This window comes from Lactuca sativa, chromosome 4 (genome assembly GCF_002870075.4).
Source record: "Lactuca sativa cultivar Salinas chromosome 4, Lsat_Salinas_v11, whole genome shotgun sequence".
Classification (NCBI taxonomy): domain Eukaryota; kingdom Viridiplantae; phylum Streptophyta; class Magnoliopsida; order Asterales; family Asteraceae; genus Lactuca; species Lactuca sativa.
Window position 1 is genome coordinate 94,199,212 of NC_056626.2, and position 16,828 is coordinate 94,216,039.

Consider the following 16,828-nt stretch of genomic DNA (forward strand, 5'->3'; position numbering starts at 1 on the left):
CATTCCTTAAGATAGTCGTGGAATTCATGACTTAGGTACTCTCCTCCTCGATCGGATCGAAGCGACTTGATTTTTCTGCACAACTGATTCTCCACTTCTTGTTTAAACTCTTTGAATTTTTCAAAGGTTTCTGACTTGTGCTTGATTAAGTAGATATACCCATATCTACTACAATCATATGTAAAAGTCACGTAGAAGCGGCTCACATCCCTTGTGGTTGATCTAAAGGGCCCACACACATCGGTGTGTATGAGATCCAATAGACCCTCACCCCTCTCACAAGTGCCAGTGAAGGGTGACTTGGTCATCTTTCCAAGTAAACAAGACTCGCACACGTAATCGTCCCTAAGGTCGAATGACTCCAACACTCCATCCTTTTGGAGTTGGGTTATGATTTTCTTGTTGACATGTCCAAGACGACTATGCCACAAGCATGCTTTATCCAAACCATTGGATGAATCAACACACAACACATCATTTCCTAAGTTATCTACAACCATCACAGTTTCATATATTCCATTACAAGGCAATGCTTCAAAATAAAATACACCATTAAGATAAGCATTAATAGAACCCTTTTCATTATCAATTGAATATCTAAAACCTTGTCTATATAAACCATGAAATGAAATGATGCTTCTTGCCATATCTGGCGAATAGCAACAATTGTCTAAATCTAATCTTAATCCACACTACTAGAAAAAAAACCTTTTACAACGCACAACGCGTGTCGTAAAACGCTCAGACGATGTGCAAATGCGTGTCAAGGAAGGCCATGTTATAACGAGAGACGACACGCTTTTGCGTGTCGTCTATTTACGACAGGCATTTACGACACACATTTATGACACACAATGCATATCAAGAAAGGCCCTGTCATAAAGGAAGACGACACGCATTTGTGTGTCGGTAACTTTATGACGCACGTGTTTATGACACACAATGAGTGTCAAGAAAGGTCATGTCATAAATGAAGATGACACACATTTTTGCGTATTGTAATTTTAAATGTTTTAAAAAAATATTATTTATAGATTTACTAACTTTCAAATTAAATTTGCATTTAATGTCTCATAACAAAAAATAAAATACCATATACAAAAAATACAATCCATTGCATAAAATTTAATGTCATACAAATAATCGATCCATGGAAAAATAAAACAAATCAATAGAAGTTGTTTTCTCCCTATACATAATTATCACATAGTAAATAACAAACTTTATTTCATATTCATACATATGATTACATTATTCATTAAAAAAACATATACCTACATCTTCGCCTAAAATGTTATTACATGATGCAAGTTGGTCACTTCATTGATGGATCACCAAGAGGAAGACCAACAACTGCCCTAAAATGTTCTATGATGTGCCCATACTCATGTCCTGTAACTTTAAACATTTAATAAAGTAAAATACCTCCTAAAAATAAAATTTCACAAGAAACAACATCATAATGAGAAATTACTAACATGAATGGAAGAAGTACACTAGAAATTTGTTTTTCCAAGAGTGGCATCGACGATTAGGCGCTACAAGTTTGTCCAAGCTGCCAAACAATGACTGCATGCAAACCAAAACATACATACACTATAAATTTAATTACCATACAGATAGAAACTTTGGAGTATTTATATTAGGTCATATCCTAAGACGGCCCATAAACAAGTGATATGCTTAAACAATCCTTAATTGTTTTCCAGAGTGTGGTAGTTTGTTATTAATATGGAAGGCCCATGATTATCCTACACCATGAAAATGTGATCTTCTTTACATTTGAAGAAAAATAAGGAAAACAAAAAGACTACATATGAACCTATTGGCAAAAGGCCAACAATTACCATACAAATTTCCAACAACAACCATCTGAATATTGCATAAAGTAAGTATCAAAACGTGTTCTACAACATGTAGATTTGATGTTTGTTGCTAAAATTTGTACAAACTTGTTTTTTCCATATAAAAGATACACATTTGAACGTTAATGGGATCACGGTAGTTGTAGTACAAGATTTAGTTCTTGTGCACTTCTTGCTGTCAAACCACCCTGCCTACAACCAAAAATAATCAATAACAAACGTTGTTCCCAAATCTGGAAGCTAATGACATTAACTTCAAAAAACATGTGTTTACCTTATAACATTTGGGAGACTTTTTTGGATCTTTTGGAGCTCCACATGGCACTGGTTGCAGCATTCATGTATGTCATAAAAGTCAGATTGTTATACACAACTGAAAGTAGATTGTGATTTCTTCCATTGAGCCCTTTTAAACAACAGTTTAAACTTTATAAAAACCTTTTTTCTGCATGAAGATCAACACCCACAGTTGGAGGCGCTGAGATTGTGGAGGTTATTAAACGCCCAAAGACAGCTACAAGTTTCAATAACATTTCCAATGACACGTTTATATGTCTCTCTGTGTTGCTATCGAGGAATCCCAAAAGTAAAGGCAACAAGCAAGATAAGTGATCCAAATTTAAACACTCTGTGTTTTCCAGCATAACACTAATCACATCTACATGTACCTGAAATCAATCACACAAAATAACATGTCAAATGATAAAACATAAAGTATTTGTTGTAAAAGTAAAACTCTGCAGTGAATGAATAGTAGAATACTCACTGCATGATCTGGTAACTTCTGCAAGGCATTAATAGCGCCCCTTGTTTCATTTCGTGCCCAAAAATATCCTACAACCTGGTCAAATCCAATCACAAATAAAACAAAAAGGAAATTAATTTTGAAAAAAGAAAGCACCCTAAATTTTTAATCCACGTTTTGTATGGATTAAAAATAACTCATGATCAATCATCAAATCTTAAGTATCATCATTCTTAGAGTTACACATCAAACCTCTTCCTGTGGTTTGTGGATTATCTTCCTGCCAGTTGTTAAACCTCAAAAGAAAATCTATTTATTTTAATATTTATATAATGTATAGGATTATCTTACCAACAAGGGAGAAAATTTATGTTTCTCAATTGTCATTTGTGTAGTAGAAGTAATTTGCCTTGGTACAGCTGGCAGAGGTGAGGTTCTGGTTCTAATTCTAGTTCTTTCAGGTATCACTTGAGAAGAAGCTCTACATCTCCATGCAACTGCCATGGGAGGTGACCTAACTTTTTCCAACATTACCCTTTGGGAAGCAACATGTCTTCTATGAACTGATAAGGCCTTAGCTTTAGGTGAAGTATTAAGTGTCACAGGTGACAATTTAGCTTCTGATACTGACAAAGATGCCATATCATTATCAGGTGTCTTTATTGGTGATGTTGCAGTTTCAAGTATTTCACATGAGACCACATTGACAGGTGGTTGTTCTACAGTGTCACCATTTACATACATGTTATCTGTATTAGGTTTTTGAGATTCATCAGTACCCAACTTTTCTTTTTTCTCAAATTTCTCAACAAGATTCCGAGTCTTTCTATTTGAAACTGCAACACATTTAACAGGTGTCGACCTTTTGTTGGAGGAATCAACAGATACCTCATGGTTAGATGAAGATTTAGAGTTAGGTGTTTTCTCCTCTAAAGAATCAATCGCCACATCATTAGTAAAAATCCTTCTCTGGATATTTGTATTTGATCCATCTTTCCTAGAAACAAAAGGAGTCATGCCTGCAACTTTACTTCAAACAGTGAGTGTTACAGTTACAGTAACAGTAAGATAAAATAGGTAAGAGATTAAAATAATTGAGATAACAAAACAACTTACTGTCTACATATATATTCTTGATATGTTTTGTGTCATCATCTGAAGGTATAAATGACATTCTTGGAGTCTTGATTCTCTCTATAACACTTTCCTGGAGATTAGTCTTTGGATCCACATGAGCTTTTTCCATGGCTATCATGCTATGTGCATATGGTTCAATATGCTTCACAAATAGAAAGGTATATAAGTAAATAATAAATAATGTTAAATTATTTAAATTATGGAAGGATAAAGAATTAAAGATAGTTACTAAAACATCTGCTGTCCAAACTCCAATAGAGTTTTGATAATAGGAGCACCCTAAAAGCTTCCCATCATCAATACAAAGGTCACCCAATGTTGATCATCCTATATCAACAGCATCATGAAAAATTATAGGCTCCCATGAATACACCTTAAAAAAGAATCAGAGTGAGAATTATAGTTTCCAAAATGCAAAGTATAAAAACTAATGTAAAAAAGAAGAAAAAAGTTAGAACCATTAAACTGTTGTCTAATCCACAAAAAGTGTTCTTCCATCTGGATGAAATGCAACTTATCGTACCCCTGTTGCTTGTGTAAAATCAATAAACTAGTTATAAAAGAAAGATCATGGGCCCACATTGATACATAGAAGTTTCTAGAAGTATACCTCACCCTGAGTTGTTCCAATCAATTTAAAGGTTTCCAAATCCCAAAATTTCACAGTTGTATCTGATGAACCTGAATTAACACATGCATCATCAAGAAAAACATAAGAAAAACTGAAAGAAAATAGAACCCATTGTTGGATGGATACAAACCTGTTGCTGGAGAAACTCAATAGGATGGAAATCCATTGATTTAATGTGGCCTTCATGTAACTTGAACTCATGCAAGAGCTTTCCAGCAGTTAAGTCCCACATCTTCACAACAGTATCAAGTCCTCCAGACACCACCCATCTTCCATCAAGGGTAAATCTGATTGTACTAATTGCTCGTTTATGACCCTTATATATATATATATATATATATATATATATATTAATGCATCCTTTCTTTCGAATATCCCATATCTTCAAAATAGTATCCATGGATCCTGATGCAAGAAACTCACCAAAAGGATGGAATTCCAAGGTAGTGCAGTAGGATCGGTGTCCCTTAAGTGTTCTAAACACTGCATTTAAAGAAAAAGAATTATACATCGAGTAAAAAAAAGTACTACATGTTGGATTAATGTCTAAGTCCATAACTATAATTGGTGAGACTTGACCCGACCCGGCATTGTCCATTTGGGTTGCATGGCATCATGCATTTGGATAGACTATAATGAGAGAAATAACACTTAAGGTTGGTTAATATATTATAAGTTCTAATATATTAATAAGATTATTTAATTAGTATTGATCAAGAAATAATCTAGGATTAATTAAGTGATCAAAAGAAGACTAATTAAATATATGGGTTGATTGTGTAAATCATCCATACTTATATAGTGGGCTAATGCTCCATGGATTATCTAGTTGGGCTAAAACCCATATGATGCTACATGGATGCTCCATGGTGTTTTTGTACTCATGGATCATGGAAATGAAAGGCCATGTCAATTAGGGTTTACATGGTGTAACCCTAACTATATATGCATCTTATTCTTGACCAATATTGGCACTAGTATGATTCTAGAGAGGGCTAGCCGATTTTATGAAGTGTTCCAATTTCTCTCAAGTTATTCCAAAAGCAATTGATGTTGTGTGAACCATTTGAGGTGTCACACTTGGGGCACTAGGCAATCAAGCTTCATGAAGACTTTCTACATCAAAGAGGTATGTATTCTATCTTGTTATATTCATTGTTTTGTATACTAGATTAGGATAATACCTTGGAAGTTCATATTTGTATGTATAATAGAGAAAACATATATCCAAGGTATTTAGGGTTGCATGTACACTTAGGAGTCTTAGAATGCTCATAACCCAATAGTGGTATTAGAGCCTAGGCTTGTTTTCTTGTTATACTTGCAAAAGTAGCTGAAAAATCGAGTTTTGATGATGTCTGCCCAGCAGACTCGCAGAGTCCATGAATGGACTCACCGATTCCAAGGCAAAATGCATCCAACTCGCCGAGTTGGTTCGTGCACTCGACGAGTTGGACCCCCAGACAGCATAAATTCGACCTTTTTGGCTGGAATTGGACTAGGAACATTACGCTAATATGTTTTTGGATTTATAAACTTTTTTTGATGTGGTAATGTTCATGCTAATCCAATTTCAAAGATAATTGTCAATTGATTCATGTTTAGTATTACTTTAAGGTTTAGACTAATTACATGAAAAAGTTTGATTGGAATTATCTTGTTCTTATGAGTTGCTTAGATTAATAGAAAACTTGAGTGAAATAGTTGTTTTCAATCCAAATTAATCTAAGAGTTGATTCTAAAATGTGTTTTTGTAACTTGTCCTCAAGTTATATGAAAAGTCACATTTAAGTTTCATAAAACTCATAAAAGTTGGCAAAGGTTACAAAATGAAGAGTCTAGTTCTAATTAAATGGTTTTATGACTCCATAACTTGTCCTCAAGTTATGGAGGACCAAGAGTCTCTTCATTAAATAATAAATAAATAAAAAAGTGTAACCTTAATTAATTCCATAGGTTATAAAATAAAGAAAAGTTAATTCTTTTATTAGCTTAAAGTCTTCCATAACTTGTCCTCAAGTTATGGAACTTGAAGAGTTTTTGGATTAAAACTACTTTAAACACATAAGTTATCGAATTAATTAGTTTTGAATAATTTCAAAACTTGCCCTCAAGTTTTGGAATTTGAAAAGTTTTCACTTATGAATACTTTAATTCCAAGTTAGCCCTTAGAATTTTAAAAGTTAAAATTCAACCCTTATACTTTATAATATTATAAGTTAATAATATCTATATATATATGTATAAGAGTAAAGTCAGTCTTACCGATAGTAGGCCTCATTCACGAAGCCGGTCTATAAGGGGGGTATAAGGTTACTGCCTATAAAATGGCAGTTTAATGGGTGTCCACTCTCCCCCACCGCTTCCTTGACCGGTGGAGGGTCGTTGGCCGAACGGGTTTGACAGGACTATAATTCTCCCCTCATTAAAAGTATTAATGATAAATACTAAGTAACTAAACTCTTAAGAATACCCAATCTTAGTTACTTAGGAAAATGTGAATAAGGTGCTAATCCATGAAATTACATTTTGCACTTTGTTTAAGTCGGTTAGTGGAGCGTGTATGGTTAACCAGCACACTAACTCGTATTTAACAAGGTAGGCAAAGGGTAACTTAATGTTTATCATAGTATCGATGGAGCGTGTGTGGTTAACCGGCACATCAATTGAGGGGTAAACACTTAAGGGTACCAAGTAATTTGCATGGTTACTTCACACCTTGTTTTGTGATCCTCGGCATCCCAGTCACAAAACTTGAAGGGCACACTCGAGATTGAAACATGCCATTTAAAAGTTCAATGAATCTCAAAAGATCTAGGAGTTTCAAATCCAATTAAAACCTAATAATACATTTAGTTTATCTTGGTGGAAATTGGTGAATCGTCATTCACCTACCTTCAAACGTTTTATAGCTTGGATTACGGCATCCCTATTCTAGGTTATAAAATAGTTTTTTGGGTCCTAGCCTTAATATTTCATATTGGGTGTCATATTAAGGACTTTAAATCAACTATCTTGAATATCTCCCAAAATATGTCTGGTTTAGACATTTATGATCTTCCCAAATCTCTTGAAACAAGCTTTCCTAAATGAAGATGATGTCCCATGGAAATCATACTTCTTTCACCTCCTCTAATTATTCTCCCTAACCCACAAGTTCAAGGTCACTCAAGCCCTATTGGCAAGGCAAGGTCTAGGTGTGATCATATCTTGGAGATGTACTCACATATTAACAAGCCAGGAGAGTTGGGTGTCAAAGTCTTGAGAAAGTTGGTGGTTCAATCACTTTCTAAGTCACATAGTGAGCTCCTTTGGGACTCCTATGAACCAGACTATGACAAGAGCCTTAATGATCTTATCTATTTGCTAAGATCAACTTCCTAAAACTTTATGGACATTGGCAATGATGACATTGGATATCCAGTAAAGCTCTCTCTTCCCAATGGAAAGGGATCGACCATAGTCAACTCGGTTGACCAAATGGTAAAGGGAGAGGCTAAATCTGAGATAGTCTCATTATCAAGGGTCCATTTCCAAAGAAAGGGGCATTGGTTGCGAATCTGCCAATTCACCTAAGGGTGTTAAAGTCAATAAGTTTGACTCTACTTTAGGTAAAGTCCATTATTTAACTCTGCTAAGTTTCTATTCTGAGATTCTTGATACATGATGTGACTGGGTCACATGGTGATGTTTTAAGAATCAAAGAAAAGGTGAAGAAACTTAAAGAAAGAATATGCTGAATCTGATCACGTAGATGGATTTGTATCGCATAGTTTGAAGATCAGATTCTTGAGCTACTTCTTAGGAGTTATGAGATATTGCTTAGGAATAGATAACAACAAGTTTTCATATGGATTGTAAGGATAAGTTTTTCCGCAAAGTTTTAAAATAAAAGAAATTTTTTGATTTTACTTATTTTGAAATATCCTTACAATGGCATTTTTGAAAATCTGTGTTGCTTATAAGATTCCATTAAGAGCAAGAGTGGAAATATGAATTTGATTCTTTCATTTGTGGTAATGACCAAATTTACCAAATAAGGAAAGATCCTCATCACCCAAGTTTCACTTGGACCGGAACTTGGAATCATACAAGTTGTACAGTATGATGAATGAGAACTTTCAACTTTGGAAAATTAAGACTAGTCCTTGTTCACATGTATATGTGAGTCAAGTGAAGGACTAAGAGATCGAGTACACATTCTTGTGCACTGGTCAAGTCCACCACAAAAGATCGATAAGATTATTCATCATAATTTACCAAAGTTCAGTAAATATGGTTATACTTACAAGTTTAAGTATAATTCTGAAACATTGGAAAAGTTTCAATGTAAGGCAGAATGAATAAGAAGAATCAACTTAGGCAAAAAGATAAAAGGTTCTCAAATATGAAAAGATGGGAGAGTACTTTAGTATCATGTAATATGATAATCTTAATGATTAAGAGACCTTATCACAATTCATCCTTTAAGTGAATTCTAATAGCTAAGAAGAGGAGCTATGAATTGTTGAAGTGGTTAAATCAAGAAGATGATTCATACTTCGTTCCAAAAACAATTCTTAGAGTTATACTCTAAGATTGTAACTTGAGTGATATATCTTCAAGAAAGGTTTAAAACATTTTTCAAATGTAAGAGTAATAGTGTCCTACTCTTGTACATTTGAAATTGGTAAGTTGTGATGTTTTGGATAAAACAAGGAACAACTAAGGCCAATTGTGTGAAGTGTTTGTCTTGATTAAATCCAAACTATCTCTTGAATATCTGATAAGAAAGTCTTATATGTCAAGGGGACAGTGGGAGTCTTAAAGGTCTTGAAAGTCTCAAGAACTAATCAAGAATAAAACCTGAAGTTCTTCACTATCACACGACTTGAGGTTTATAACCTATCGTGTTGACATATTCTGTGCCTATTCTAGTTAAAGTTGGCTTTGCATATGAGTTCTTAGAGTTCTTAATTGGTTGTACACCAACTTGGAAGCAATGGCAGGCCCTTGAGCTGCCAGATGGCAAGAAATTAAGATTGAGTTCAATCCATATGAGTTTCGATTTTATCAAAACAATCTAGTATCAGAAATCTGAACTTTGGTAAGAAAGTCAGTTGATTTCTGGGTACATGTCAAAGCTAGTAGGAGCATAAGTGTTATGCTAATTATCATCATGTTAGTGGGAGCATGATAATTATGATAAGTATTGCAAGTTAGCAATGTTAATTATAGAAAACAAAAAGTTTCAATTGGGAAAGAGTTGTTTTGCTATAGTTAAGGGAGACGAAATTATACTTCATCTCAAATCTAAAAGCTTAGATTGAGATTTTAATCAAATTTAGTCAAGAATATATATGAATTTCATGTTGGAATGGCTCAACATAAGGAAATTCTATATATGGGTCCATTATTTGCGTTCTAAAATTCGATTATGATTGTGGCATCCCTTTTCATAATATGAATTATGAGAACTTGGCAAATTGAAATGGAAATATTATAGCAAAAGACTGGTTAGTCTTTATGTGAGACATCATGAATCATGTCTCATATGCTTCGGATATAGCATCGATTACATGTGTTATATTCATCCTTTCTAACATTTTCCAAATGCCTGGGGCATTAACAAGGGAAAAGGTCTAGAATTGGATATGACTAAAAGGATTAATCAATTGTCAAGGACAATCTAAGGTTTACCAAAGATTGTTTACTCAAGGACAGTTGGAAGTATAGTGATAATTCTGGAAGGACCATATCGACATAATCTGTAAGGAGGCAACTCTTGTTCAAAGTTAGAAATTATTTAATCTGTGTAAGATTAGGAAACTTAATGCAAGAAGGATGTTTCCAAGGAACTGATGTCCTTTGGAATGCTCTGTAATGATTGTTTTCAAGTCTTTCCAACTTTGTGCATAATCATTACAAGAAGATCAATGCATATAAGTTTAGAATCTAACAGATTTCAGTAAATGACATGAATTTGGAATTCTTGCATTTGCAGTAAGGATTTAGGACTGTGAAGAGATGATCATTGGAGTTATGTTCAATTGATCTAATTCAAAAAGTAAGGATCATAGATAAACATAGTATGCATACTTGGTGTATGGCATGACTAGTGTTTAGAAAACATAGTGTACATGCTTGGAGCATGGGACAACTATTGTTTTAATTCAAGAATAAAGTTGATAGCTGAAACAATATACATTGAATAATGTGTAATCATATGGTGATAAATAAAAGGCGTTTTATTTATATTCATAGGTTTTGATACCATATTGGATTCAATTATTATTGTGTTTCACTTTGCATGTTTTGACTTCCAGAATAAACTAGGTTATTCTTCCGGAATGACTAAGTTATTCAAACTATCTACAGTCGGTCATATGTTGGAAGTAGATATGAATCAAGACTGTCATGGGTTGGGCTGGTAGAGGTCTAAGATGTTGGACAAAGGGCTACAACACTCATGAGTACTCATAAGTTATGAGTATTGGATTCAATCCGCGTTCATTGGAAGCACTTCATGGATTTTATCACGAGTGATCATGAGACGATAATATCTTATATTCTTCAAACCTAGATATATGAGTTGTTACTATGACTTGGTGTTATAAAACGTGTCTTTGTGTATTATTCAACAAGTAGTAGAACAAGCCATATGAGTCGAAGTTTATCCATTCCTTTTACCTTCGGGATAAAAGCGATATCTATGGGCCCCCCGATGATTTGATGATGACAAATGGAAGTGCTCGGCCAGGCCAGGACTGATTTGATTTGTTCAGTTAGTCAGTTGTCATAAATCGGAAATCGGGAAAACAATAAATGGACAGAGAGAATGATTATAATCCATGTCTCAGTCCATATGATATCCATAATGGAGGAATATATGATCCCTTATCTAATGGACAAGTCATTGACAAAGGTCAGAGTTCATCTACAAGGTCATAGTTCGACAGAAGCTTTTGAGAGCTACGATTGCCAGTCGGTTCTTGAAGTCATACGCAATAATAGTTTTAGACTTATTTAAGTGGGAGACTGTTGGATTAATGTCTAAGTCTATAACTATAATTGGTGAGACTTGACCCGACCCGGCATGGTCAATTTGGGTTGCATGGCATCATGCATTTGGATAGACTATAATGAGAGAAATAACACTTAAGGTTGGTTAATATATTATAAGTTCTAATATATTAATAAGATTATTTAATTATTATTGATCAAGAATTAATCTAGGATTAATTAAGTGATCAAAAGAAGACTAATTAAATATATGGGTTGATTGTGTAAATCATCCATACTTATATAGTGGGCTAATGCTCCATGGATTATCTAGTTGGGCTAAAACCCATATGATGCTTCATGGATGCTCCATGGTGTTTTTGTAACCATGGATTATGGAAATGAAAGGCCATGTCAATTAGGGTTTACATGGTGTAACCCTAACTATATATGCGTCTTATTCTTGACCAAAATCGGCACTAGTATGATTCTAGAGAGGGCTAGCCGATTTTATGAAGTGTTCCAATTTCTCTCAAGTTATTCCAAAAGCAATTGATGTTGTGTGAACCATTTGAGGTGTCACACTTGGGGCACTAGGCACTCAAGCTTCATAAAGACTTTCTACATCAAAGAGGTATGTATTCTATCTTGTTATATTCATCGTTTTGTATGCTAGATTAGGATAATACCTTGGAAGTTCATATTTATATGTATGATAGAGAAAACGTAGATCCAAGGTATTTAGGGTTACATGTACACTTAGGAGTGTTAGAATGCTCATAACCCAACACTACAGACGTAAGGTGATTACATAAAAAGTCATAAATACCCTTTGTCTCTTCTAACTCCTAGAGCTTTACCACGCCAGAAGAAGCTCCAACAGCCACCAACACTTGTGTTGAATCAAAAGTTACAAATTCTATAGGGCTCGTCTGGCCACTTAAACTCTGCACCAACAAAAAAGATATAATAGTTTAGAATCATTTGTACATTTTCTTCAATTCATTCTAATTTTAGAAACAGAAAGATGAAGTTTGGGTATTGAGACTATATATGTCTCTTTTTTGGTAATGAGGATAAGTAATCTCCATCCGAGCCAACTTTTTTTGACCAAAAGGGAAACCCAGGCCCACACAAATACCCCGAGAACCATCCCCTTAGGACAAGGTTGGTGGCTATCAATAAGCTTGCCCTATAGAATCTCTTTGGTATTCTCGAACGAAATCTCAATAAGCTTTCCTTCATCTAGTTCAATAAACCCGCAAGAGATATGAATCGCCTTTGGAATCAGTTTCCATTTGTAAGAGGAGTATGAGAGAAGGAAGACAATAGGGAAATTGATGTCGTGTGTTTTGGGGAAAGGGTTGTTAGACATCAGAAAACTGGAAGAGAAGAAAAGATAAGGGTAAAACCATATTTAGGGTTTTTTCGATTTGGAGTGTGAAGAACGCCTGATCCATCACCACCAAAAACCCTAGCACGTACTAAGTCGATAGAAAAATGAGAGAATAGGGATTTTAGAAGAAAATAAAAGACCTCCCGCTACCTACTAAGAAGGAGAATCAATCTTTGCATTTAATACTTCATAGTGATAACTTATGGAATTCACAGAGTTTCATTAAGTCAAACCATGGAAAAGAGAAAAGTATAAACAAAGAACAAGGAGAGGTTTTCTAATTTTTGGGATTTCGTTTCCCGCTTAGCTATTAAAGGTTGAAAAATTCTCGTTCCATTAAAAATTATAAAGCGACATCCTTAGACGACACACCTTTTATTATAGGTGCCCTCCGTGTTTTTTTGGACACTAATTTAAGGGCACGCAATAATGCATGACATAAATCCTTAAATTTTTTTGAAGAGATGACACTTTTTTAATGTCATACGCTTTTGTGTAACATAAATCAATGAGTGTCGTGGTTTGCGCGTCGTAAAAGGCTGTTTTTCTAGTAGTGCCACTATTAAGCATTAAAGAGTAAATTCCGATCTTGGAGACAGGCGACGATCTTCTGTTCCCCATGATTAAATTTATCTTCCCATGCTCCATATCCCTATCTCTTCTTAGGCCCTGCAAATCAGAACAAATGTGAAAACCACATCCTGTATCAAGTACCCAAGAAATGGAATGGGAAGAATCATTAGATTTAATTGTGTAAATACCTGCATAGGATGGCTTGATCTTTCCATCCTTGATGGCCTGCAGATATTCTGGGAAGCTTCTCTTCCAATGCCCTATATTTTGGCAGTGGTGGCACTCTGCCTCCTTTGAGTTAGAGTTAGGTTTAGCAGAAACAATTGTGGTTCCACTTGAAGAGGTACCATCTTGGGATTTACCCTTATGGTTGCTCTTTGAGGGATCCTTCCTCTTCTTACCCCTCCCTTGCCCAATTGCCAAAACAGGGGCAGCGGTTGGAGTGGGAGTTGATGCAAGAAACTTATCCTTGAGATTGCTCTCAGCAGTCCTAAGCAAGCCTTGAAGCTTGCTCAAGGTGACCTCTTCCTTATTCATATGGTAGGTCATGCGGAACTGGTTGTAGCAGGGAGTGAAGGATAATGTCAATTGCCAGCTCTTCATCAAAGTTAACATTCAACTTGAGAAGATGATCAACATATCTCTGCATCTTTTGTAGATGAGTGGTAAGGGACTCTCCACTACCCATTCGAGTAGTGATCATCGAAATGATGATATCACACCTCTCTTGCCTCGCACTTTGATGGTACCGGTCCAGCAAGTCTTGATGCATCTCATAGGGATACATGTCCTTATAGGACTTTTGGAGTTCGGAATTCATTGTCGCCAGCATGAGCCATGATGCAATGGACTTTCGTGGCATCACGCTCATGGGCCTCAAAGCAGCGATCTCTTCGGGAGTAGTAGTGTTCATGTCGATCTCCTTCAGCTCCTTATCTAGGACATACTCTTTGTCCTGATAACGGGTGACTATTCTTATGTTACGGATCTAATCGTTGAAATTGTTTCCCTCGAATATCACCCTCCCGCACAAGTTCATGAGTGAGAATGAGTCAGAGGAACTTGAGCCATAAGTGTTGTTGTTGTTCATGTTCAACATCTGAAAAGGAAAAGAACAAAGTTTGATTAGAAATGAATCCCTAATTAAACACCCAAATAAGAAATTAGGGCTAGGATCCAACAACATTATTTACGTATTAGAAGAGGGATGCCGTAATCTAACATGCAAATAACTTGAAGGTAAGTGAATGACGATTCACTAATTCTCCACCATGAAAAAGAAAAAAAATAAGTTTTAAATGTATTGAAACTCCTATATTTTTTTGAGATTCATTGAACTTTTTAATAGCATGTTTAAATCTCGATATGCCCCTCAAGTTTGTGACTGGGATGTCGAGGATCACAAAGCGGGTGTGAATAACCATGCAAATGTACATGGCACCCTCATTGTTGCAGTCGCCTATTCGATGTGCTGGTTAGCCACACACACTCCATCGAACTATGACAAACAATGAGTCACCCTTTGCCACCTTTGCATAAAAACCAATTAGTGTGCCGGTTAACCACACACGCTCCACTAACTTCTTATCAAGGGTACAAAGTGTAATTTCATGGGATTGCGTCAATTCACTTTGCCTAAAGTAACTAAGATTGGGAATTTTGTAAAAATGTTTAGTTACTTTAATAATTAATTATACTTATTAATGAGAAAGGATTGCCCTATCCTACCCGTTCGGCTAACGACCCTCCACCTTTCAAGGAAGCGGTGGGTGAGAGTGGACACCCATTAAATGGCCATTTTATGGGCCATAACCTTACACCCCCTTAGAGATTGGCTTCATAAATGAGGCCTACTAACGGTAAGACTAGCATTTTAAGTTATACATATATACATATTATTCTTATAATATTATAAAGTATAAGGTTGAATTTTAAACTTGTAAAATTCTAGGGTTTGAAATTTAAAGAGTTCAAATTAAATATATTAATCACAAAATTTAAATTTCAAAACTTGAGGACAAGTTTTGAACTTTTCAAAACACAAAGTATCAAATAGCAAATAATTTTTAAATTAAACAATTAATTTAATGATTATCTAAATTTGACATAATCAAGATTATTTACAAGATAATTCATAAAATAAATTCAAATAATCAAATATTATCAAATAAGAAATTTATTATTTAAATAATTATTAATTATCTTTTGTTTTGTTAAGGATATTGACAAACAGGTAATAAAATTCAGATTTTATTAAACCAAAACGATTTAGGTAAGTATCCTCAAGCAAAACAGCAAGAAATCCTGAAAATCTTTCTCTCTGAGAGCTAAACTCATTGAGTCCACATTGGAACTCGTCGAGTTCATCTGGTTGTTAGCATAAAAAAAGATTTTAAAGCTTGAACAAATAAACAAGGCATCAATACAATAGAAACCAAACATGGCTCTGATACCACTGATGGGTTTGAGCCACAAGAACATCCTATGTGCTCATGCAAACCCTAGTGCTTGGATCTAGGTTTCTCTAATTGTACATGCATTCATCCAAGACTTTCTAACTGTAGATCTAATGATAATAATTCAAAATTATAATGACCAAATCAAATCCAGAAGAATACCTCTTGTTGCTTGCTTGAATCTTCTTGTCTTTGATGCTTAAAGTCACAAGTGTAACTCCTCTAATGGATTACAAACACCAACTAGCAAGAAGGTAGTATTTGAGAGAGGGAGGAGGCACACAAAATCGACTCTAGGGTTCTTAGAGAAGCAGTGGCCAATTTCTGTATCCTAGGGGGTCTATTTATACTATGAGCAGCTAGGGTTTCAGTCAAAACCCTAATGGATAGCTTAAGCATTAAGCAGCCCATGGAACCTTCTGTAATAAGGCCATGGACGAAAATATGATGGAATCCCATCATAATTTCGTTCACCCCTTAGTCCATTAGGTTTCCCACCCCAAAATACAATTATCAAACATTTGACAGTTTAAGCCCCTTTATGCAATTAATCTCTTTTAGTCACCAAATTAATTCCTAATTAATCTATGACTAATATTAATCAAATAATATGATTTCTCCTTTAATATATTATTCTTATAATATATTAATAAACCATAATATCTTCTCTCTATCTCTCCATATATTACCATGTCATGTTGCTATGGTGAAGGCAACCCAAAAGGACCATGCACAACCGGGTCAAGTACTTACCAAATATAGTTACGGGCTTAGACACTAATCCAACATGAACATGGCTAGGTTGGGGGTAAAATGGTCCTTTTTTCCTAGGTATTGAGTTGTGGTTATGGATTGGAGCCCAATTGCTAATTGGGTGTATTGTTGGTATTGATAATTTGGGAATCCTTCAGGACAGCAACCAGGATTCTTTCAGCGAGCTTCCGCAGTGCGAGGTTAGTCTTCTCACTATATCCATGGGTCGAAGGCACCAATTTCGGCCCATTACATGTTATGTGGTATGCTAGTTGACTCTGTGATACTAGC

The 16,828-nt window shown here is 35.1% G+C and overlaps 1 pseudogene; it reads right to left on the reverse strand.

Moving 5' to 3' along the window:
• Positions 1-1,996: 1,996 nt before the first annotated feature.
• On the reverse strand, positions 1,997-12,657 carry LOC111897111 (katanin p80 WD40 repeat-containing subunit B1 homolog KTN80.2-like; annotated as a pseudogene).
• Between the last annotated feature and the right edge of the window lie 4,171 nt (positions 12,658-16,828).